Source organism: Protopterus annectens, chromosome 17.part0, assembly GCF_019279795.1.
Source record: "Protopterus annectens isolate FY-2018-M chromosome 17.part0, PAN1.0, whole genome shotgun sequence".
Classification (NCBI taxonomy): Eukaryota; Metazoa; Chordata; order Ceratodontiformes; family Protopteridae; genus Protopterus; species Protopterus annectens.
In genome coordinates, this window is record NC_056751.1 from 90,992,548 (window position 1) to 91,018,140 (window position 25,593).

Below are 25,593 nucleotides of genomic sequence, written 5' to 3' on the forward strand. Positions count from 1 at the left end.
GATGAAGTTATGGACTGGACAAACAGTACACCCAAGAGAAATGCAGAGAGAAATGAATGGAAAGTGGTTGAACAGAAGAAGAAAAAAACTAAAAGACAAATAAATAATCAATAATTTACCATTTTTCTTATTTTTTTTACTACAAAAAAGCCATGGTGGTACAGCGGTAGCGTTGGTGCCTCACAGCAAGAGGTTCTCCCGTTCGATTTTCGACTGAAGTGCCTTCTGTGTGGAGTCTGCAAGTCCTCCTCGTGGTCGTGTGGCATTCGAAAGACATGCGTGAATGGGCGTGCCTTCGCTGAAGGTTGGGCATCGGGCTGGCAACTTGGCACCATAAAAATCGGCTGCCAATCATTAGCGGACCAAAGTTCTGCTGTGGCGACCCCTAACCGGGAAAAGCCAAAAAGACAAACAACAAAACAGCTGCAAAGTTTATATATCTATGATTCAATGAAAAAAAAGAAAGGGAAGGGGAAAATGAAAGAGAAAATAAATAAATTTACAGGTTCATAGGTTGGTACTAGGCTATCGGCCCTAGGGCCTATACAAGCCTAGCCATAACAATTCCCTGGACATTTCTTCCCACAATATTTATAGGTTCATAGGTTGGTACGAGGCTATCGGCCCTAAAAGAATGTTTTCAATATAAAGTCATCAACTAATACAGGTAGACATATAAACAAAAAGTTCAAACAGCCACTTGTGTAAATGAGATGCTGAAGCTGTAACAGATAAGTAGAGTGCTGTGTGTAATACCGGTAAACCTTTTACTCTATTGTTCAATATCATTTTTAATTATCATATCTCTTATAGTTAACTACTTATTCTTATAATGCCTTAAATAGTATATTTAAAGTAAAGCATACAAATATTTACTACTATAAATAAGGGCACTATATTTCTCCACATACTACTATTATATTAACACTGGAACACAACAAAAGTTTAACTATATACATAGATTTGATGTTAGGGTCTATCCATAAACACTAATATATTAATTTAATATACACTTAACCATTATATTTATCTGAATTTATCAGTCTATTACTAACCTAAAAACGGGGAAGGAGAGAGAGGGGGGGGGGGGGGGACAGACCGCACTTATGTTTGTGCTCCTTAAATCATCATAGACTATTATAACTTGATTTCATAGTTATTTGTTGCATGTTCATCTTAAAAGGTATCATACATCTAAGCACATAGCTGAATAGATAAGAGGCTGCAGTGTGATGGTTGATAGCTATGTACTTATACGTTCATTGCACTAAATATAAAACCAGAACGAAATGCATTGCAATGTGTAAATAACTGTCCTCAGGAGATGCACACAAATAGAAATGCCCTGATGTATTTAATTATAAATTATATAATATTCAGTTCTATTACATATATTCACAGTGTTTTTGTTTATTATAAAATGATCTGACATATCCAAGTACAACTGTAGTGAAATAACAAAAGTTTAAGTTGAATATGGTTTTACATGTGTTTTATACTTGGTTCTCTCACCAGCATTAGCCATATTTTTAAATTCCCGCTATTAACATACGCGAGACATATCTAGATTGTCTCCGTTAAGTTTCTTCCCTAGTTATTTTGAAGATCGCTAACGCACCAGATGCGCAGTAGCAAGCCCCGCCCAAACGCCGCCTGACACAGCATCACACGTCTCTAAAACATGATTTTGATCTTCAAATAAGCCGTTTTCTTCCCGCCAGGTTCACAAGACAGTACTTCACTCAAAAGGGGTTTGTTCGCACATACGGCTCCATGCGAACTTGCGGGCCATCTCGAACCTAAAACAAATGGTCGCATATTCGATGACGTCATATTAGTTGTCGTGAAGAGACTTTGACCTCCCAACGTTAAACACCAGCACTTACTATTATATAAACTGTTAATTTGAGCTTTAATACTAGCGACTAAAGGGAAGTAATACTTACTAAGGAATCAGTACCTACAGAGGAAAAGAAACGCTTCTTGAAATGAAGCTACAGTTTGGATTGCCACATAAGGCGTGTTTTAAGGTTAGAAACCTCATACAACTGTTTCTTTCAGATTTATAGTAATCGTGACTGTGAAATATACATGTAAATAGTTGCTTAAGCAAGAGTATTAATCTAAAATGTATTAAAGAAAATAAAAAATATAATTTATATGTTAATATACATGTATTATAAACAGAACTGAAAACTCACCTTGTATCTAATGTGCAATAGAGAAGTTATAGTGAATCTACAGAATACTAATTTGAATGTATTGAAGTTGCTATGTTTATGAAAGTACAACTGCAAAGTATTTTACTTCGAGATTGCACTTCTACAAAGAATCTAGATCTTTGCTGATCTTAATATTAATGTTAAGCATGATAATTTTTTTCTTTCTCTTGTTAAAGTTTTCTAATGGATTAAATATGACAAACATATTCTGGTAAAAGGTGGAACTGTATACCAACTAAAGGCAAATTATATGTTATATGACATTAATACCCATAACATTACATAACTTAAGGATGCAGATAGCAGGAATATGTCTACTGTGGGTATATTGGAAAGTATTTTCTCTTTTAAGATTTTACCTTTTCTGATGAATCATACATGTTCAGTGATAATACCAATAGACTGTGTAACTGTGACAATAAAGACAACCCTGGAACATGTAACAATTGTTGGAGTGTACAGACCACCAAAGTCAAGTGCAGATAGCCTAGAGGAATTCATACATTTCTTACATGAAACACAGGAGGGAAGAATAATATTAGCTGGGGGCTTAAATTTACCAGAAACAGATTGGGATAACATTGATTCAACAACCTTAGTAATGAAATTATTCGCAGAGTATATTTAGGAACAACAAATACTTCAGATTGTAAAAAACTATCAGGGGATGGAATATACTAGATATTGTTTGTGTTCCCAAAGAAATTACTGTAACTTCAAGTCAAGTTTTACCACAATTGATGTGCAGTGATCATGGGGTCATAAAGGTTAATTTGTTGCTAGATAATTCTGCCAAACTGAAATCTAAGCCAATGCACAGAAGATTAATTACAGATTATAGGGAAGCAAAACGGTTACTATATAAAACTAACTGGAGTGAGATGTTCAGTGGAAAAACTGCAGATGGAATGTGGAAAGTTTTGGAAGAGAAATTGTTTGAGTGCAAAAAGTAAAAAAAAAATGTTTAACTTCAGGATCTAGGCATGCAACATCGGGGGGTATATTTCCATAAGAGCAAGATACCTGATTAAGGTTAGAGACAAAAAATATAAGAAATGGGTGAGAGATCGAACTACAACTTTGAAAACTGAAATAAACGAGCTGGGCAAACAGATTAAGCATAGTGTTAGACAAGATCAAGAAAAATTTGAAGAAAATTTATATAAAGATATTGAGGATAATAGGAACCCTTTTTATAGATACTTAAGATGTGGAAGAAGTAAAGATATACAAATTGATAAACTGTGCGCAGATTCTAAAATTTATTCTCGGACACAACAGATTATAGATATATTTACAAAATCTTATGCAAAACAGTTTGGCTCCACAAAAGGGGTGGTAAGTTGTCCTAGTGACATCCAGGTAACCCCAGGTACTAGAATCAAATTAGATTATATTGAAAAAGAACTGTGCAAACTGGATCCAAACAAAGCGCAGGGAGGAGACGGAATAAGTAACAATGACCTGAGAACACTTAAGAAAGAACTTACACTGCCATTACATCTATTATTCACTAGGCCGTATAAATATGGGGAGATTCCTCAAGATTGGAGACATGCACTTATTAAACCTGTCTTTAAGGGAAAGGGGAGTAGGACAAACCCAGAATCATATAGACCCTTAAGTCTACTTTCATTTTGTGGAAAAATAATGGAGAAGGTAATACTGGATAAGTTATTGTCAGAACTGGATAGGTTGGGACTTGAAACCATATATCAGCATACATATGTTGAAAATAGATCTATTACCACCTGTAACATGATGTTCTATAACAGTATAATAACAGCTATGAATGAAAAATTGTGCTGTGATGTGATTTATATAGATTTAACTTCAGCATTTGACAGGGTCATGCACAAAACACTGATCAATAAATTAGTACAAATCGGTATTGATGTACTGTTGATAAGATGGATAGCTGCATGGCTTACAAATAGGACATGGCAAGTATCGCACACCAACTGGACAGGTGAAATCCTTGGTTACAGTCAAAGTGTCCCACAGGACTCTGTACTAGGCCCTTACTTGTTTAGATTGTATCTTTCAGACCTTACTTTTTCATCTGAGGTGTTTTACAGTCTATATGCTGACGACCTGAAATTGGGTAAACTGATTACAAGTATTACAGATAAGGCATGTCTGCAAAATAATTTGACTAACGTGACCATCTGGGCACAGGAGAATAATATGTTGGATAATACATCAAAAACTAAGCATATGAGATTTGGGAGACATAAACTGAAAGGTGAATATTTAATACAGCACACAGTGATTTGAAACTGTAGACACATTTAAGGACCTGGGTATATGGGTAGATTCAGCTATGAGTTTTTCTAATCATATCAACCAATTGGCTAATGATAGTTATAGAACTATAGGTTGTATAAAAAGATTTATAAAGTCTAGAAAATCAAACACAATGAAGTCATTGTTTGTTAGTAACATTAGACCCAAACCTGAGTATGGAATAACAATATGAAAACCCTATAGGAAAACAAGCATGAATAAACTGGAAAGAGTACAGCGGAAATATACTAAGGGCATCCATGGCTGTGAAAATCTAAGTTATTATGAAAGACTAAAATACTGAATTTGTACAGTGTCTCTTACAGATATTTAAGAGGATATCTTATTCAGGTAGATAGGGCATATAGGGACAACTACCTCTGGGAATGTTTGGAGTTATCAAAAAGTACTAGAGAATTGTCTGATAACCTATGTAGAAGATTCTATAGGAATGAGAAGTGTACTAATTGGTTGTCTGACAGAGTAACTGATGCATGGAAGACACTACCAAATTACATTAAAGCAAGTACTAGTTTAGATATTTTTTAAGAACAGCCTGGACATTTATTATGGGAACAGGTGTTTTGGCATATTGGCAAGCTAAAAGGACTTTAATGCCCGTGCTTGAAACATTTGTATGTATGTATGTAAAGCAGCTTAAATAGACACCGCATATAGAGTAATATATTCAGTCAAGCTTTATTATTAATGTTCAACATGATTAAGCTGAAATTAACACTGAACAATATATACTAACAATACCTTCAAGTATTACATTTTCAAAATGAACATCAGAAGATGAATGATTAAAACCTAAATAGATAATAAACTGTCTATGTACGATATAAGTTTAATGAAAGTACAGACCTGAAGAGGAAGGAAGAAAATGATTTATTAAACCAGTACGAAAACTACGATCTAGTAGATCACTCATAATTAATACAGATTGAAGCTTTCATATATATATATATATATATATATATATATATATATATATATATATATATATATATATATATATATATGTATGTATATATATATATATATATATATATATATATATATATATATATAAAATCTCTTTTGGCTTTTCCCGGTTAGGGGACGTCACAGCGGATCGCCTTGTCCGCTCATAATTGGCAGTGGAGTTTTTACGGTGTTGAGTTGCCAGCACGGCGCCCGACCTTCCACAGAAGGCACACGCACGCACTCACGCCTAGGACCAATTTTAGTGTGTCCAATCCACTTGCAGCATGTCTTTGGGGATGTGGGAGGAAACTGGAGCACCCAGAAGAAACCCACATGACTACAGGGAGGACATGCAGACTCTGTACAGAAGACACCCCAGTCGAAGATCGAACCGGAGAACCACTTGCTGTGAGGTGACAACGCTAACCGCTGCACCACTCTGGCCGTCTCATATATATATATATATATATATATATATATATATATATATATATATATATATATATATATATATATAAATCAACTCTTTCACTATACTTTTTATAAACCATACCTACACTTAATGCATAGTTGAGCTCAAAGCTGAATGTGTGCTGTTGTAAAGTTTTTTTTGCTAAAATTAAGAGATTGAAATTTACTGCATATAGACCCTTATGGTAACATTTGTCGATCAGAAATTTTATGAAATGTACTCACTATTTAACAGGTTAAATGAATATAACAATGATTATAATTATATGTTTAACTGTATTTACATGTACCATGCATAAACCTTTATTTTAATAGTGTAATGAAAATGTACTGAAAATGCTATTCACATTATAACAACATGTGCATATATGTTATGAAATTAAAAAGACACTCATCACTGCCTTCTCATATCATTTTATCTAATAACCTTAGATGGACTTTACTACTGAGTGTTCCTAGTTGGCAAAGTTAACACTAACTGTTCCTAAATTTATCACCCTTTTGCTTACTAGTACATGCTGAAACTATAATTTCCCGCCACATATTTTATAGACACAAATTTAGATTATGTTGAGTCTCTCTCTTAATATAGGATAGCTAGGATTAGAAGTACCTTAGACTTAAAAGTTATGTTAACAATATTTAAAGTGTAGTAGAAGTATTCTACAGGAAACGCTGCTCTCTATAAATGTTTTGATGAAGACAGTTAAACAACTATTTTCTTAATAATCTTTATTCTAAACACTTGTTCCTTGTTGAGTCCTTTGTGCAGCTTTATTTTGACTATTCAACTGTTGTACATATTTTAATATATACTAAATACATTTGTTACAAATTCATTTCTGCTATCAGATGCACTTTAATATAGATAAATCTTATTCAATTTATGCTGTCTTTAATCTGAACTAGTTAAAGAATCGTATACATTAGCAACACTCAGCTTTATGGTTAATATAAATAATAGATTAAGACAACTACAATTTACACTGTATTTTTCATAAGTTGTCCATATTACTGTATATCATCAACAATTGTATGCAATATTAGGACAACACTGATAAAACACATTTAATATGCAATATATTTACTTATTAACATGTTAAAAGAACATAATTTTGTTATGCTAATATGTTAAGGCTTTTTTTATAATGTTTTAACATAGACTTTACATTGTAAATTTATAAGGAAAACATTTTAAGATAATTAAATCCTAATTTATACTTTTCTTTAAGGAAGGGAAGTAAAATAAAGAACTAAGTTTTCTATTATTCTTCTATGCCTAGTATAAATATCATTACCAGTTTCTTTGACAACCTTGCACACATTTATCACAACTAGCTGAAATCATACTATCGTAAGTAATATTTTGTACATATTGTTTACATCAGGTTGAGAGACTCTCTTTATATAGGATAGTTAGGATTACAGGGTTTGTCTGTGTGACTTTCTCACACAGACAAGAGAAGTTAATCCTCATCGGGATAGGTGTAGATAGTATTAGTCATAGTTTTAGTTTCACAAATATGTTGTGTATAGTTTTAAGGCGTCTTACGTAACAGAAAATTCAATGCACACATGCTTAAACCCTTTTCTCCAAAATGTGTATTTAAGTAAAAATAACAAGTATGCAATTCACAACAAAATCTCATATCTAATCTTAGTATGAAATGTTTATCCATTAATGTCAGTGGCCTCAACAACAATAATAAAAAGAGAAGTCTATTCAAATATCTTAACATGCATAAACCCTCATTTGTTTTTCTTCATGAAATGCACCTAATCAATGATATAAATAAACTTAATTTCAGTAATTATGCAATGTTAAGAACTTCAAAATTTAAACAAAAAAGAGGTGTAGCAATAATAATCAGAAACTCCATTATCTCCCCTAAGATAATATCAATATATCAAGATTCCTTCTCAGTTAGAGCGTCTTCTGTGTCGACATGCGTGAATGGGCGTTCCCTTGTTGAAAGTTGTGCGTTAGGGCCGGCAAGCCAGCATGTAAAAATCTACTGCCAATCATTAGCGGACCGTAGTTCCGCTGTGGCGACCCCTAACTGGGAAAAGCCGAAAGACAGAAAGACCAAGATTCCTCAAGTATGTTTTGCTTAGTATCTCTTGAAATAAATAAAAACATTTACACTTTGGTTAATATATATTAGGTACCTGAGGTCGGTATTAAAGCAATTAACACCCATTTAGAGGACATTATACATCATACTAAAGGTAGCTTAAGTATGGCAGGAGACTTCAGTTGTATCGCGGATGACAAAGACTCAGACTCACATTGTAATAGAAGTATTTGGCCTCGAAAGCCCTAATGAATTTTATTCATACATTATTAATTAAAGATGTTAACCAATTTGATCATAATTCATTATTTTTCGTCTTCTGCTCGGACATAAATTTCACATATTGATAGAGTCTATGTCTCAAATGACTTAGTAGCAAAATTGAATGAGGTTAAAGTTATAGCCTGCCCCCTATCAGATCATAATACAGTAATGTTCGATATAGACAATGAACCATACTTTTCTCTCCTTATTACTAGAATTCCCTCATATATAACACATCTAAAAGAATTTAAAGACTTTTATACAAACAAAATCTTGTCTTTCCTAGAAATAAGCACTGAAGATACATCAGAAATATATATATGGGATTCTCTAAAGTCATTCATCTACGGTAAAACATTAACATGTTTCATCAATTAAATAAAAACATAGAATAAGGAAATAATTGACCTACAAAACAGATAAACTTAAACTTAAAGTACAAAATGGGAACACCAGTCTAATCCCAGAATTAACTCAAATTAACAATAAATACTCACTCTGAGATTCTACTTCATAAAACTATGATACATCTTGAGAAGATTAAATTAAATTCTTACTCTATGAACTCCTTCAACCAAAAACAACTAGCAAACAGGTAGAAAAAATCAAATTTAGACAAATTAAGGGAATTTATAATATACACACAAATAAGGTAGTAACTGATCTTAACAACGTATTAGAAGCATTTAGACTTCATTACAACAATCTCGACATATCTAAACAGGAAATTACTTCAGTAAATGATATTAAAGTATTTCTCAGTAAGAATAGTAATACTAAAATAACCCAACAACAGATTGAAATAATTAATAAACCAATAACCATGGCAGAATTAAAGGCACAAATTTCTAAACTCAAAATGAACAAAGCCCCTGATCCAGACAATATACTACCATAGATGATGTGACTATTACCAGGACAAACAGTATCTTTACTATTAAAGGTATACAGTATATCAAAAGACAAACAATTCCCCCCTCATGGAAATATTCATTAATATCTCCAATAGTCAAACCTGGCAAAGATAAAAAGTATTTATCTTCATATAGACCTATATAATTACTTAACAACAACTTCTTCTTTCGGCTTTTCCCGGTTAGGGATAGCCACAGCAGATCACCTGTCCGCTCATGATTGGCAGTGGAGTTTTTACAGTGTCGAGTTGCCAGCCCAATGCTCAACCTTCCACAGAAGGCACACACTCACATCTAGGGCCAATTTAGAGTGTCCAATCCACCTACAGCATGTCTTTGGGATGTGGGAGTAAACCGGAGCACCCGGAGGAAACCCACGCGACCACAGGGAGGACATGAGGATCGAACCAGGGAACCTCTTGCTGTGAGGTGGCAACGCTAACCGCTGCACCACCGTTGCCGCCTTGTATCATTACTTAACATAGATTGCAAAATTTTTATGGCAATATTTGCAAATAGAATTAAACATTTTCTCCCTTTATTAATACACGAAGACCAGACAGGCTTTATAAAAGGAAGAAACCGTTACGATAACATCAGAATAATCATAACATTAATAGACTACTCTAAAAATAAAAATAAAGACTTCACATTAGTTTCCTTAGACATAAATAGTGCTTTCGACACTATAGACTGGATATACTTAAACCTAGTCTTAGAAGAATATAAATTCCCCAAACCCTTTTATAAATTTAAGTATAACATTATATGAAAACTTCTCAGCATATGTCAAACTAGGATCCCATAGGTATGGTCCTATCACAATCGGAAAGGGAACCAAACAAGGTTGCCCGCTTTCACCTCTATTATTTGCTTTGATTGAACCATATGTAAACAATATTAGATCTCAGATCAAAATACAAGGTATAGAAATAACTAAAAACATAAAGTTAAAATTACAGCTGTTTATAAATGAAATTCTTCTAGCCCTATCTAATACAAGTCATTCTATAGAAGCACAATTTAATTCTCAAAAAGTTTCAGGACTATGTTTCAATGATGACAAAACAAAGATATGCTTAGACCCCAAAACAAATAAATTAAATAAAAAAATCTACAAATGCATTGTTCCTGAGGGCAAACTTAAATATCTGGGAGTCTATATAACTCAGGACTTAAATGACACTATAGCCTACAACTACACCACAGCAATAAATAATATAGAAACATTAATCAATAATTGGAATAAATTTTTATTTACAGTGGAGGACAGGCTGCACTTAACTAAATCAATCATCTCCCCAAAATACTATATCTCATACAAGTCTTTTCACTACCACCACCAAAATATGTAATACAAAAATACAATAAAATAATCTTAAAATTCATATGCTGTCCACTTAAACCTAAATCATTTACCAAACTGGGAAGACAGTGGAATTAATCTTCCAGACACTGAAATATATGCCCAATCGGCAGTAGTTTAAAAATATCGCTCTAGGGCTATATCCACTGTATTCTTCTATATGGAAGTCATTACATGAACAGATTTGCCTAAATGATATGCAGAAACATATCCAGGATCAGTTACTCATTGTACAAAATATTTTATATTGGACAGTAAAATCATATTTCACGGAAAGTAAAAAAATATATAATTTCTCTATATAAATAACACAGTAAACCATAGTCAAAAATTTGTTAATGCTGATCCCAGTATCAAATCCTGGATGTTTGTAATCCCAGTATCAAATCCTGGATGTTTGTAATTTTTCCAATAGCCTACACCTCTAATAACTGTGAAACACTTGAACTTGATAAAATGGAAAATTTGAAGAAAGCAGAATTAATATACTGGCGTCAATTCTTAGAAAAAAACAGTATATCAACCACCACTTATCTTATCAACAAATATAATTTACCCAATGATATTTGGTTAACTTTACAATCCTTGAGACAAACCTTAATAAATAAGAGTCCCAATGCAAATCTCTGTTAAACAAAATATACCCAAGTTCATTGAATACATTGCATTTGTCATTAATCAACCTTATCAAGGAAATGGGTATCTTTCTAATATCTGCAAATTAATCAAAGAGATGAACATTTATCATAAAGGATCTTACTGTAATTATTTCAAAAAGATTAACAAATACCCACCCCAAGATGATGAGAAAAAGCTTATACTTAGATCTGCAAAACATACTACACTGTCTCCCTATTGGCACCTATTTCCATGGAAATTTGTACATAGAAGTTTCTACACACCACACAAATTAGCCTTAATGTTTAACATTCAAGAAAACTGTTGGAGATGTGAAATGAATCTAGAGGCAAACTGGGAACATGTTTTTTTATGATTGTATAAAACTAAAACCTTATTAGAATAATATAAAGTCTTTCTTTCAGACAATATTTAATGATAGTTTTGAATTAACCAAATCATTGGTGGTATTTAACTCACCCATACCAAACAGTGTTACAAGAAATTATCAATACTATGGACTTTACTGTCTATAGCCAGAAAGTTAATAACCATCAACTGGAAAAAACAAAACTCTTCATCATTTAAAGAATTCAAAAATCTCACCAAGACCGTTGGCCAAAAGGAATTGAATACTGTTAAAAAAAGAACCAACAAAATTACCTTACTATAGAACTCTTGGTTAATAGTAACGGAAACCATGGAGAAAATGGACAATATATCTAACTGAATTGATATGAACTACTTTGTTTATGTGGTTTCACCTAGATAGGTACTTTCTCTCTTCTCTCTCTCTCTCTCTTTTTTTTATTTGATAGTTTCAACGTTATCAGATTTATCTTTCATTATCTTCATGTACGTTACCTTTTGTTTTATGATCATCATATTGTTACATATATGCTTTGCTAAATTATTGTAAATGCATCTGAGAAAACAATAAAAGTATAAAAGTTAAAAAAAATAAATAAATAAACCTCTTCACTTTTGTTGCTGAATCAGTCCAAGAACACACATGTCATCGAGAAACCTGTAGTAGCTAGTACAACACCCAGCAAATGCTGAACAAAAAACATAATTGGTCTCCCATACCCACATAACTAAATTGTCAAGCATGGATGCGCAAGCTACACCCATTGCCACTCCTTCCAGTTGCTTGAAGTATTCCCCTTCAATAAACAAAAAGTTGTTCTTCAAAACAGTTTCCTGTCAACTCTACTAAAACATTAGGTCTGGTAGAGTCACATTTACAAGAAGTCAAGGTTTACCTTAACCATTTCAACCCTTGTTCGTGTGGATTACAACCAAAGAAGTCCACTTCATCAGTGGTCACAAAAGAGAGTTTTTCTTCCCAATGATGATTAGTAGTATTTTTTAGAAAGCTCTAGGAATCTTTTAATAATATGAAGATAGGAGTTTGTAAAAAGGTTATAAAACCCTGTTAATAAAAACTGCTATTGGAAAATGTTTTGATCCCAACTAAAAGTCCTAATGGGGGAGCCTTAATAATTTTATCTGTATTTCAAAAAGTAGGTGGAAACCTTGATTGCTTTACTCATAAGAACTCTTGTTCAACTTTAGTAATGGTTCCCTGCATTAAAAAGTTGTCCAAAAACATGTCAGTTCTGTTGTAAGCAGTACTAATTTAATTCTTGAAAATTAAAAGGTATTTTCTCCTATAGTATAACCTATTCAGCATTTTTCTGGAATAAATATCCATTTAATACTGTTCCTCCACCTTTATCTGGTTTCATATTTCTAATAAATGCATTTAACATTAACATTAGAGGTTCCAAAATGTCCCACTCGTACTGTGCCAAATTTTGTTGTAAAATTAAGTACCACCATTAAAGTGTTCATAAGACACCAACATCCATCCTACAGAACACACCAAATTACTAGGAGTAGGTAGAAATAGACAATAAACTGAACTTTGACATTAACATTTCCATGACCATTAAAAAAGTGCACAAAAAACTCAGAGCATTATTATAGAAATCAGCAACTACTTACCAAAGCAGCTAAACTTTCGGTAGCAAATTCTCATCTTATCTCTACCCTACTCTACACCTCTCCAATATTTACTAATCTTAGACAATGCGACCTAAATAAGCTCGAAACTTGCTACAACAAAATCACCAAATTCTACCATACTCACCACTGTCTCTCACTAGCAGAACTGGGCTGGCTAGATCTCCCCCACCTCCTTCAATGGTACCAACTCCCACTCGCCCACAAACTAATAAACCAACCAATAAAAGTCCCATCCCTCCAGAATCTACTACAACCCTACATAACCATGAGACCAGTAAGATCCAGCCACAAAAACCTCCTACAGGTCACAAGAGACAGTAACTCTGCTGGAGAAGCATTATTCTCCTGCATTATAGCCAAACTCTGGAACTCCCTCCCTTCCTCAGTTATCTCTGTAACTTCGTGCACCCACTTCAAGTCCTTACTAAAATCACACTGAAAAACTTGCCAGATATGCCCTTGCAACCCCCCTCCCCAAATACTATCCACTCCACCCACCCACTACCTCTCTCGGCCCTTATCAACAACCTACTCTTAGCAAGCTTGGCTACTCATGTTCCAGGCTACCTACCACATAATATTAACTTTGTAGCAACAACTGCTAATGGCTGTTATGTACCTCAAAAACAGATTGTATCAATTGTTCACTGATGAATCTCAACTACATTTGTAACCATGTTTAGTATATGTCGCCATATTTTAAAATTGTACTATGTTCTACAGCTGTTTTACATCTATGTTTTATTCTCGTAGTATGTCCTCAGCTGGGCTAATGTCTATATTTAAATGCTATGTTTTTTAAGTAATACTTAATGTGGAGCTTTACTCCCCGGGCCTCCACTGAAAACAGACCTGTGTCCAGTCGGACTCTCCCGGTCAACAAATGTAAATAAATAAAACTTGGTTTCTCATACTGTTTTGAAAGCGTGAATGGTAGGATTTAAAGGAGGATTGAATAAACTACACATTTCAAATTGGCTGTCAGGGGTAGTGGTGGAATTACTACAGTCACCATACATACAGGCTATATTTAATTTGCTAGAATAATTTTAACTCAATTAGAGCATCTACCAAGTCAACCCTGACCTGCAGGGACAAAAGTGAAACCTTTCTCAAAAAGTTGGAAATGTGTCCTGGGGATCTCAGTATTACTGTAATTTAAAAATGTTGTAACTATTCAGAGTATTTAAAATCCCATCACTGTCCATTTTAATGTCTGGGGATGGCTCAGGGTCATATTGTTTCCTTCAATAGTTTCTCCGTCTGAAACTTATCCCTCTTTTACCGGCAGTTGTTGAGTTTACCTCTTTTGCAAATGGGGTCTGACTACTGGGAACATGTTTGCTGGGATAATCTCTCCAACATTGTGACCAGTAGGAAATCCATGGGGTTCTCCAGAGGTAAAATACCACAGTGCTCACTCACTGGGGTTTCCTCGCATCTAGTCCCTTCACACTCAGGAGTGGCAATGAGTGTGAGTATGAGAAAGTATGTATGTTTTTTGTTCATCATTTGTCAAGTGTTGGGACTAGCTAAAGCAGTTTTTTAGATGACATATGTATGTTTAGACGAATTCAGCAGCAAAGTTGGAGAGGTTGATTAACTATACTAACACCTCAAAAGAGTTTTTATAGATTATTCAGTATCGTGTAGTAGTATCTGGACATTTACCTGATTACGACTGAAGGGAGATTCATATCAAATATTTATTTATAGAAAGCAGTTTTCTAACTCCTGTCTACATTACAAGAGTAACCACCCTACAGTGCAGTAGAGCAGCTTAATAAAAATAAAAATGGTTAGGTTATATAGGATGATATCTGAAGACAACTGGTTTTATGAGGGAGTCAGATTTATTATGCAAAATGTTTAATCAAAGGTGTTACCCTGAGGGGTTGCTAACAAGATTAACAGATGAGGTAAATGAACATTGTGAAGGGAAGTTTTAAACCTATTAAGGGAGGAAGGAAGGACGTCTGATTTTGAAGTCAGAAAAGACCAAAACACAAAAGAGAAGTATGAGTGGGCTGTGGTTTTACAGCAAAATGGAAGTTTAGAGGTATTAAGGAAAGTTATGATTAAGAAGTGGGCTATTATTCAAATAGATCCCAACATCAAGAAATGGGTTGGTGAGTACCCCATTTTTGTACATAAGAGAGGCGGGTATTTAAAAAAAAAAACAAATTTGAGAAAACATACAGTGTTGGAGGGGAAAGAGATGACCACAAGACAAAGAGATTACAGATGCTAATATGTAGTATGTGTAACTATTGTACTTTTATCTTCAAGGGAGACACTCTTCATATTAAATACAGTGGCCAACATTTAAAATTCCAAATTGCAGCTAATAGTTGTACGTCTGCGGTAGTATATATCACTGTTTTATGTACATTAGGAAGATGTTGAGACTTGGGTGTTAGCTAAAGTAGTTTATTGCATATAAATAAGTCATGATGGATGGCAGGAACATTAAGCTTAAACTAGCTAACTAACTGACTGACTACATACTTCCATGCTCTCACTCTGGCTGCTCACTCAAAATGGTACTGTAGCTTGCATGTGCTCATTACTTACATGCATGTGCTGACTCACTGTTGTTGTGTCTTTCGGCTTTTCCCGGTTAGGGGTCGCCACAGCGGAACTCCGGTCCACTTATGATTGGCAGTAAGTATCACACCCACTGATATACATCCTTCCTCTTTTACTGAGCTGTCTCATGTAAAAATTATATTTTAATAGGCATGCAATTATACAGACACTAATAAAGAAAAGCAAAAGTCATGTCCAGGTTGCCATGTGTCTGGAAGTAGGTTTCAAGATGCGACCTGATTTCTAGACATAATGATTAGGACTCTGTTTAACAACAGGGATAGTCACTGGGGAATGTTCTGCTTGAGGAGTTTCAGAAATTTTCTCGGGAATGGGGATTGCTAACAGAATGTTTTCTGGAACAGGAACATTGGTCAAGTTTGTCTGAGAATTAGAGTCTTAGTCACAGGGAAGATGCTGTAACACTGGTTTGGACACTGGTAACAAATGTTTCCGATTTTGTTTGAATTGCATTTCTTGTGATTCCATAATGTATGATCTCAGCTTTTGATGCAAACTTTTCACAAATCCAAAACCTTTTGCCATCTGCATCCTTACTATCTCTCCTTTTTTCAATGAACTCAGCGGTTTGCTGGTTTTATCAAAGTAAGACTTCTGGGACAAACTCTTTTTCAGCATTTGGGCTTTTACTGCTTTGTTGTTCTTAGCACATGGACCCAGTAAATTACTGCTGATTGGTAATGTGGTTCTGGTTTGTCTTGACATACGTCTCTGGGCAGGTGAACCAAGATGTTTATCAAGAGGAATGTTTCTAAGATTTAACAAGTTGAGAAAAACATCAGTATTGTCACGTCTGGATTTCTGTAACAGCTGTTTTGCACTTTGAACTGCATGTTCAGCCAAGCTGTTTGACTGAGGGTATTCAGGACTACTTGTAATATGAACAGTCCCACTCTTCTGCAAATCTGTTGAACTGCTGACTTGTAAATTGTGCACCATTGTCAGAAATAACTCTGTGTGGACTACCGTGAATAGAAAAATGTCACTTCAACTTAGCAATGACAGTACTGGAAGTTAGGTTGGGTAGTAGGCCAATCTCAAACCAATTTGAATAAGAGTCTACTAACACCAAGTAGTGCTGATCATTCCACTTAAAGATAGCTGTGGCTACTGTTGACCAAGATAGTTCAGGAATCTGGCTTAACTGAAGTGGTTCCTTTTGTCTGTGTGGCTTTGTACTATTACATACTGAACAAGATGAAAGTACTTTATCAATATCTTTTGACATAGAAGGCCAAAATATTAGACCTCTCTTCCTTCTCTTGGTAGCATCAGTTCGTGGGTGGCCACAATGCAAGATCTTAATATACTCTTGTTGCAAGGATTTTGGAACAATCACTTTAGGGTATTTCATGATGATGTCATTGTCTTGACAAAATCTCATCTCTGTATGGAAAATTAGGTTGCACTTCTACTGGTAACTATCCTCAACTGATAGAGGTTTAGCTTCTGGAGAATTGGATCTGAAGCTGTGTGAGTTCTGAGCTCATCAAGACTTGTGGAAGAAAAAATTCTCACTTTCATGACCTCATAATCAAGTTGCTCATTGTTATGCTGTTCTGTGGTCTTGCTTGATCTGGATAAAGTATCAGCAAGATAAAGAAGTTTTCTTTTTGCGTAAACAAGATTGAAACTGTACTTTTGCAGTTTGAGCATCATGAATTGCAGTCTAGCTGGAGCTGTTTACATTGTCTTTCTCAAAATAGTAACAAGAGGTTGGTGGTCAGTTTCGATCTGGATAGGTCGACCATAAATATAATTATGAAACTTCGAACATACAAACACAATTGCCAAAAGCTTTTTCTCAATCTGGGCATATATCAGTCTGGGTAAGAGTTCTTGAAGCATAGGCTACTGGTCTACCATCTTGAAGAATGACTGCACCTAGACTAAATTTAGTCTAAAAATCACAGGAAAGAGTAACTGGTTTGTGAACATCATAGTAGCTGAGAGTTGGTGGGTTAGCAAGTGTCTTATTTCAAGACATCAAATGCTCTTTGGTGGTGTTCTGATCACGACCAAATTGCAACTTTACATGTCATCTCTCAAAGCGGTGCTGAAAATTGACTTAAATCTGGAATGAACTTGCCTAGATGGTTGACCATACCAAGAAATGTTGTAGAACTTGGACATTGTTTGGGGCTGGTATCTTGAGAATTCCTGTTTGTTTGGAAGGTTCTGGTCGTAAGCCTGAACTGGTAAACAAGTGAGCGACATAAGTAACTTCTCGTAGCCTGAACTTGCACGTCTGAGGATTCAGCTTAAGATTCACTTGATGTGCTTTTTCCAAGACTTTCTTGAGGTTTCTGTCATATTCGGCTTCACCATTGCCTTCTACTAGAATATTGTCTACTATAGTAACACATGGATATCCTAAAAACATTTGCTTCATCGCGAGCTGAAAGACTTCACTGGCAGAATTTATTCCAAATGGCATTCGCAAAAATCTGTATCTTCCAAATGGTGTACCGAATGAGTAAGATTTTCTGTCAAGCAAAATTTGCCAAAATGAACTCTTTGCATCTAAACAGAAAAAACAGTAACGTTTGGCATGAAGGTAGCAACCTCTTTGACTGTGCATATTGGATGGTGAGGACTTTTTAATGCTTTGTTCAGATCTCTTGGCTCAGTACATATTCTGATGTCATGTAAGCTTTTCTTATGACCTATCACCATGGAGGATCCCCATTCAGTAGGTTCTTCTACTGTTCAGATTTCTCCTAGCTGCACCATTCTGTCTGTCTCCGCTTTGACTCTGTTCTGTATAGCTACTGGAACTTTCCATGCTGGTCTGACAACTGGGCTGACCTCTGGGTCTACCCTCATAGAGTACACAATTGGTAGTTTGCCCAGTTTGTCTGCAGAAATATCAGTATACGCCAAAAAAATAGTTTGGGCGAAATTTGAGCTGTTGTCATGCAGACTTACATGGTGAACTTCTTTATTATGTGAAAGCAGTCCCATTTCAAACTGTCTCTGAGGCCTAATAATGATTGCATGTGTCTCTTGACTACAAAAAATTGCAAGTCATAGCTGTTCCCAGCAGAATAATATGAAAGCACTACTGAGCCCTCAGTTTGAATCTCTTCACCACCGTAAGCAGCAAGCTTCCCATACTTTGTCAAATCAAGTTTTTCTGTAGCTTTTTCTCTAGCAAATGTTTCTGCTGACAAAACATTGCACTTAGAGCCAGTATCTACTTTTTGGATTTCCATTAATCCAAACAGTACAAAAGATCTCACTCTTTGCCCACAGATCTACTGCATTGACTGTTTCACCAAGCAGACACACCATCAACATAAAAAGTAGGGTTGCAGCTTTCTAATTGATCAGCTTGCCTCGGATTGCCTTTTTTTAATAAAAGAATGTGCTTTATTTGATTTACAAAATGTTTTGAAATGATTCCACTTATTGTAATAATGACACTGCTGACCAAAAGCTAAGCACTTTTCTCTTTTGGGTTCGTGATTTCCACCACAGTTATGACACTTGACTGTGAAGCTGGGTGGGGGCACATATTTGACTTTGCTGACTTACCCTTGTGCTTCACTGAGCATGCTCTAGAATTTTCTGGAAAGACTCTGGGTTTCCCAGGGATTGTTACAGGACCTGCTGTAGCTGCCATGTGCTTGGGCCTGTTTCTTTATCCACGTGCTGCATACTGTCAACATGAACTTTGTCACTGTGCCTTCCACAGCTATTCTCATTTGTAAGCATACTTGTGTGCTTTCTTTTTATTTATTTATTTTATTTATTTATTTATTTATTTTACATTTGTACAAATCTCAGTGGCCTAATTTAATGTCAAATCACTGTGTTGAAGCAAAATCTTTCTCACTATGTCATTATTAATACAACACATAAACCTGTCCTTTGTCAGCTCATCTCTCAAATTACCAAATCTGCATATTGTAGCCTTATTTCTCAAGTCAGTTATATATGCTGCAAACATTTCACCAGGTTTTTGATCCCTTCTGTAAAATAAGTTCCTTTCCATTGTAATATTCATTTGGGGGTTACAAATTTCTCTAAATTTATGTTTTAAGCACACTGGGTCTTCCCTTGTTTCAACTGGTACCACAATGAGATGGTCTTCCCTCTCCCCCTGCAAACACAGCAGGTGCATACACAAAGGAACACCATCTTTCAGTGGCCTCTGAACCAGCTAAGTTGAGCAAAATGAATGCCTTTGTACATGTGTCTGTCAGAAAAAGCAGCCTGTATGAAAATATTGTATTCCTGATCAAACACTTTCCAATATTCTGTAATATTGTTATCAAACACAAGCGATATGGATCTGCAAAATGTTTTTGCCATACCCAGAGATTATAGTAAAACACAATGCAAAATGACCCTTGTAATTATGTACGAACATTCACACACACCAAGTACTCTTAGTAATATTTAAATGCACAATAAGCTGTTCGAAATACTGTACTTTGCGAAATATGCTTTGAAATAACTGCACTTGGTGAAATAGCTGCACTGTAATACTGCACACACTTGCAAACACTTTGCTTACTTCGGATACTTTGAATAGCTTTAGTTAATACAAAAAGTAGCACAGAGCGAAAAAATATTGTTGTTTTTCCTTTTTTGTGCATTTTATGCAATTCAGATATTGTTTCAAAAGTTTTCATAATTATTTTGAATATTTTTATTTGAATGTTTTTATCAGTATGTCTCAGTTTTGGGCATTTCATTTAATAAGAAATTTGTTTTGAGCGTTCTGAGTGCTTCATTTTATATTTGTAGCAAAATAAATCATTTAAGCAAGTTTTAGTACCTGGAATTTTGTTTCTGACCTGTTTTGCAAGTCATCTGAGCAGTAGGGATGATCCACACATAGGTTCATAGGGAGGTACTAGGCTATTGGCCCTAGGGCCTATATAAGCCTAGCCAAGAAGGTACCCTGGCTTTCGCCACCCAAGAAAATTATTTTCCTGTGCCACTGTCGAGCAGAGCCACAGAAGTGATCCCCTGGGTGAATTTCCTATTTCCCATCCAATCATTAAGATTTTTCTTGAAGAGTGCTAATGAGGAGCTTTGTTTGATATAGATAGGTGGTTTGTTCCAGAGTATGGGAAATCTCTGGGACAGGAATCTATCCCTCCAGCATGTTCTGTTTATTGTGGTGACAAGGTTTAGGTCCCTAGAGCATGTAGCTCGGATGGATTGGGATTTCTTTACGTGGAGCATGTCCAACAGCTCTGGGTTTGACATAGCTTTGTATGTTAGGCGATGGCAATATGCGATGGAGTAAAGCTGGAGATTTTTGAGACGGTCTGCATAGGGCATCTGTTTGAGGCTGGTAATCTTCTTTGTGAGTTATTTCTGCGGTCTTTCCAGTTGTTGTATATGTCTTGTGAGCTACATACCAAAGGGGGCATTGTACTCTATAAAGGGTCTAATGAGTGATAAGTAGAGGGGAACAATGGCCTATTTTTTTTCCTTGATGAGAAACCTTTTGTGATGAGGTGTGCCACGTAGAAGGATTTCCTGACTACTGTGGCAATGTGATTGTCAAAGGAGAGACTACTGACCACCTGTGTCCCAAGGTCTCTTACCACACTTTTGGTGTTATGTTTACTACCGCCTGTGTGGTAGTTCAAGGGTACAGAGTTTTTACCAAAGGGGATGACAATGCACTCTTTGGCATTGAGCTTGAGGCCATGGCTTTGACACCAGACATCTATCTCAGTGAGGCCCTTTTGTAGGATGTCCACATCGTTAGGAGTTTCGATTATTGCTCCAAGTTTGCAGTCCTCTGCAAACTTTGTTAGCCAAAGACCTTCCGTGTTAGCCTGTACTTCAGAGAAGTAGATACCAAACAGGAGAGGACCCAGGACTGAACCCTGTGGTACTCCACTTGTCACTGGTCTCAAGTCGGATTTGGAGTCTGCTAATTTCACAGTGTGGGTTCTGTCGAGTGAGCCAGTTGGCAACCCATCTTGTGACATAGGGATTTATACCTAGTTTAGTTTAGTGAGTTTATCTATAATTCCAGAGTGGGTGATGGTGTCGAAAGCCTTGGCAAGATCGTCTACAGCTTGGGAGACTGCTTCAAAGAAGTCTATCAGGTTTAGGAGACACGATCTGCCTTTTACAAACCCGAATTGGGTGGGGTCCAGAGTTTGGAGATTACCAATGTCTTTGTTTATAAGTTCCATGATGGTTCGTTCCATGGCCTTGCAGACCAGGCTCGTCAGGCTAATGGGGTGGTAGTTCCCGGGGTCCGTGGTGGCTCCCCCTTTGTGGAGTGGGATAACCGTCGCTAGGGTTGCCAGGTTTCTTTGCGGCTAAAACTGGACTAAAGTCATGCCCCTCGCATCACACATAACTCCACCCATTCCCACCCCCTCTCCCGCCCATGCCCCACCTATTTTGTGACATCACAGTAACATCAGCTGATGGGACCACCCACTTTGATGACTTAAGCCGTACTTAAAGGGGAGAAAAGAACACAGGCGGCACTAATTGCACTGCTAGGCTGCTGCAGATGTAAGTACCAGTATTGATGAAAAGTGTCAATATGGTGCATTTTTCTCCAGTTATTTATTTTCTATGTTCCTAAACCTAATTATGGATGATCCATGGAGATAAAAGGTCAAGAGCTAGCAGCCTGTGCACATGGTGGTAAATCTGATTAAAAAAATCCAAAAAATGTAAGCAGTTATCTTTGCTATTAAAAATTGTAAGTTTTGATTTACCCCATAAGATCGTTTAAGTCAATAACATCACTTTACTGCTCATTCAGAAATGATGATCTTAACATTCCCTTGCATTTTGAAAGTTCTGTCAAATACTGTTTGTACTGGGCGTGGGACAGGTACTCAGTTGTTCAGATGTAACATATTTTCCGTTTGCACTTCGGATTAGGAAGTTTCAGTCCTTGGCTGCCTGTATTGGGTGGGGTCAATTGAGCTAAGTGTTACTGCCCCTAGTGTGATATTTCAGATGCTAGTACTTAAGATCTTGTACTGGGTCCGACTGACCTCCCACTCTTTTTCTTTACATGTCACATATGCAAAAATGGGATAAAGGGGTTGTGGATGAATGGATTTCTAACAGGTGACATGTTTTATGTTACTTTCAAAGTATACGTCATAATCTCAGAAAAGCACACATACTTTAAAGAGTTTCATTAATGTTTTTCTATATCACGCCAAAGTTGCGGGTTAAAACAGGTAACTTCCTACAACAATGCGCTCTAATACAAGTTTACGAAGATGCAGACTGGACCGCCGCTATGCAGTTGTAAAATGGCAATAAGACTGAATGAAATATGACTCAAGCCTCTAGATCTAAGAAAGATGCACGTAGGAAAAGAAATCACATGCAGCTAGCACACTTGCCATTTTCTGAACATGGCAAAGAGATAGTTTTATTTTTCAATGTGGTCCCTTGCGACAGAATCAAGTGAAAGCAAAATAATGTTGAGTAACTGCAAGTGCCCAAAAAGCAAGACGCACAATTTGTTTCATGGAATACGGTTCAACATAGTAGATGAGGATAATACAAATCAGGGCGTGTTAATTGCTAGCAGTATTACACTGCATGGTGAAGTTCTAAAATCAGTCTGAGTGTACTACAATGCAACACTGGGCAATGTTGGCAGAGTGCTTAAGCATTTTAAATCTTGCTATAAGATTTCTATTGTCACTGCTTGGTAGTTGGTAGGATAATGATAGCTAAAGAAATACCGTTTTCCCACCGTGGAGTACTGCCTTCCAGTGATATCTCTACAATCCGTATAGCAGAAAATAAAATTTGTCCATTTGTATTACATCACTGCCACTTAAGTTAATGTATGTATTGTCTAAACTATGTAGCTACCAGGAATACTGAAGTTAAAAGCATTTCATTGTTGTGTAGTAGCTAGTAGTGTATCGTACCGCTCCCGTTCGAGCTGGATACATTTACTTTCTCCTCTCCTCTGGCAGCACAAAAAAAACCCGGACTTTATGAGTTTAAATTTTTTAACTGGACAATTTGTCTGAAAATCGGACAGTTCGGTCAAAAACCGGACAGCTGGCAACCCTAACCGTCGCTGTGTGCCATTCAATGGGCACAAAGCCTGAGGTGAGGCTATGATTGAACATGGTACTTGGGTGTATATTCCTCCAACATTGGGAGGGTGGCCTAATGGTTAAGGTGTTTGCCTTACAACCACAAGGTGCAGGGTTTGAGTCTCACAAGGGATAATTGGCTAAGCTTAAAATGGCTTGCAAGGGCAGTTTGCCTAGTACTAATCTATGAACCTATGAATTTTAACCTGTTGCTTCATGGCTGTAACTCTGGATTCCATTCTGACACCATGTCGCTGCCCTTATATACATTAAGAAGATGTTGAGACTTGGGTGTTTGTATTGTATACATATACATCAGGGTGGATGGCAGGAACATTAAACTTAAACTATCTAACTAAATGACTGACCACATACGTGCATGGTCTTGCTCTGGCTGTTCACTCAAAATGGTAGTTTAACTTCCATGTGCTCATTACTTACATGCATGTGCTGACTCATTGTAAAGCTTCTTAAAGGTACATCACACACACTGATCTACAGTATATATTGCAGTATGCCTGGATTGTCGAAGTCACCATGTTGTTAAAACAGAATACCCCTGTAAAAAAAAAAAAAGAGTATATGAACATTACATGACATCAGTACAGTCAACACTAATAATGCCATATATAAGCACATGACATCATCAAATCCAAATTTGCAGTCAGTGGCAGATTTAGGCTTTGGCACTATCTTGACTTATGTGCAGTAAAAACATGGCACCAAATTAAAACAAAACAAAAAAGCTTAGCAAATCTTGAAGCTAGAAACATGTACTGCCAAAGTGATAAATTGGCAGTACATTTTCAAACTTTTCCACTGCTGTTGAGAGAGAAGCTAAGAGGAGTGTATCGAGAGAAAGAAATATCCCATCCTCTTCCTGGAAGTCCTGATGATTCATCATATGAACACAGTGCATCCACTACTGGACAAGTTGCTGCACAACTTAACCTGTTTTCCTAGATGTTAAATGATGGCAATCAAAGGAATCGTATCTCGTGATGCATTTAAACCTAGAGCAGTGGACCCATCATCATTGATTTGCAGGGGAAGATGCTGTAGAGAAGGAAGAGGGATTTGTCTAGATTTTACTGTGTATTGACTTGCAGGACCTGGTGCCAAAACAACTTTCCTTGTTTGCAAATTTTGTTACACCTTCGAACATTGGGCAGTGTGGTTAAAGTATGCATCATATATAAAGTGAAGTAAGTTCAGCTATTGCTTTCTATGGTGTTGATAATGTCAGACTACTTCTAAATGAGTATCAAAACCTTATTGTTGACTACAAATTTCAATCTGTACCCGACCTGTTTGCCTGCCAAGTCAGTGCAACTGCTACAAATAGACAGTAACTCCAGTGCTTTTTGTTTTTCTACATCAAGGGCAGGCTGATTCCAGTTCCAAACCAGGTGTTTTGGTTGCTCGAATGACTTGTTTTCCAGGATGATTGTACAGTGATTTCTCAGATATGCCAAAACTGCCAGGAAGACTTTGAGGCTGGAGTAAGTAAGCTTGTTAACCTGGATCTTCAGGTTTCCTGTGAATCAAGCCATTGGTGAGTATTTACAGTTGCGTTATAGGAGAGTAGTAATTGGGGTTTTAGGAGTTTACCAAGGCCACGCGTAGGTATGGCATCAAGTACAAAGGGGTAAAAATCATCCACTCTATTACACATAAAAAATGCCAGTTGTTTTAACG

The 25,593-nt window shown here is 36.1% G+C and overlaps 1 protein-coding gene across 3 annotated transcripts in view; it reads left to right on the forward strand.

Annotated features, from left to right (window-relative positions):
* Positions 1–1,542: 1,542 nt before the first annotated feature.
* Positions 1,543–25,593, forward strand: part of SLC25A51 (solute carrier family 25 member 51) — a 197,763-nt gene continuing 173,712 nt past the window's right edge. For 2 of the 3 annotated variants that reach the window (XM_044059374.1, XM_044059376.1), the window contains exons 1-2: positions 1,543–2,030; positions 25,278–25,450. The gene's annotated coding sequence lies outside the window, so the exon portion shown is untranslated. The remainder of the gene's footprint in view (positions 2,031–25,277; positions 25,451–25,593) is intronic. The other variant, XM_044059377.1, reaches the window with a different exon arrangement.